The sequence below is a fragment of the Lipotes vexillifer genome, unplaced genomic scaffold (assembly GCF_000442215.2).
Source record: "Lipotes vexillifer unplaced genomic scaffold, Lipotes_vexillifer_v1.1 scaffold1356, whole genome shotgun sequence".
Lineage (NCBI taxonomy): Eukaryota > Metazoa > Chordata > Mammalia > Artiodactyla > Lipotidae > Lipotes > Lipotes vexillifer.
Genome location: NW_006778294.1, coordinates 302,072 through 303,520, shown reverse-complemented (window position 1 = coordinate 303,520; position 1,449 = coordinate 302,072).

Here is a 1,449-nt window from a genome sequence, read left to right as displayed (position 1 = left end):
AGGGAACTGGGCAGGACTGGGGGCCCCATTATGGTTAATAGGTACTGACCAAACATCCTCACACCGCAAAGTAGTATCAGTGCTTCCTTAGGAGGGGACATATGCTGCCTTCCTATCAATTTCCTATTAGCCCTGTGTCTATTTTTAGCCTACAAAAATGTAATATTTTTGGTTTTTCTTTGAAAATGTGGTCAACAAGGAGAACATTTAGTTTGAATGGCAGGAAGGCTGTGTATGAGGCCAGACAGCCAGAGATGAGTTTTTTCTTAAGTCATTTATTAATTCACAAGAAATGGTGGTGAATAGCAGCTGAGCATCGGAAGGAATAAGGGCGCTTTGAGTTTGAGGTCATCTTATGTAATACATGGCAGAGACAGAGAACTGATAATAAATCCCACCTCTGTCATAGGAATATAGTATAGGAGCTTTACAGAGGTTTGAAATTAGATTTTGCTCAAGGGGTGTGATTTCAGAAATTCACTTTTGCCTATTTGGTTATGAATCACAGTAATTACACTTGAAATCATTGCTGACTAAAGTGTCCCTGCCTGGTCCCCTGAGAGTGGCTCCTCCTGTTTTTTGCTCTCCTTCCACATCTTTGAAGAATTATTCACTATATGACAGTTCCCATATTAGTAACAAGGTAGGCTCAGATTTTTGCTTCTTTCCTCTATTCTCTGATATACCATTGGAATTGATTTACCTTAATTTACAACTGCACATTTCACCCCAGACATAAATGCCTCAAGACTGATCATGCTCTTTTCAGTGGATTTTTAACCTTTCTTTGGTTAATATATTTATGACAAGGGTCAGAGACACTTCATTCAAAAGCAGCAGGGGGTCTGATGATTCTGGGAGTGAAAGATTCTTTCTTGCTGTTTAATTTAAGGAAGTTGAAGACAAGTCAGCAGTAAAAGTGAGGCTGGAGAACAGAGCAATCTCAGGTTTGGCAGTGTTACTTGGTTGCTCAGCAGGGCTGAAATGATTTAGTAGAGAATAGATGATGTAAAGTAATAAATAGGCAGGGTCTGAAAGATCAGTTGATGGGTTACACGCATCAGACATGCAGCCCTCCTCCTGGAAATGAGTCTCCTCTCCTCTCCACCCTAATAGAGAGGGTGAGATGTCATCCAACTGTCACGTTGAAATATGCCTCTTGGTAACAACTCTAGAATGGTAGGATATTTAAATGCTTTGTATGAGAACCTCTTCCTCTTTTCTCCTCAGTACAGTGATTGGGAATGGAGGGTGAGTTATAAGCAATAAAAAAGATGAAGAAATGACAACTTCCCCATCACATGTACCATTCATGCAGACTCACAAAATGGTGCAGCTGTTTTACAAAGTAGAATTAAATTCCATTAGCCCCAGAAATGAAAATATTATGCGTGTTGCTGGGGATAAGTTTGAATGGTTAGTTGCTAAAGTGCTAGTCAGTACAGAAAT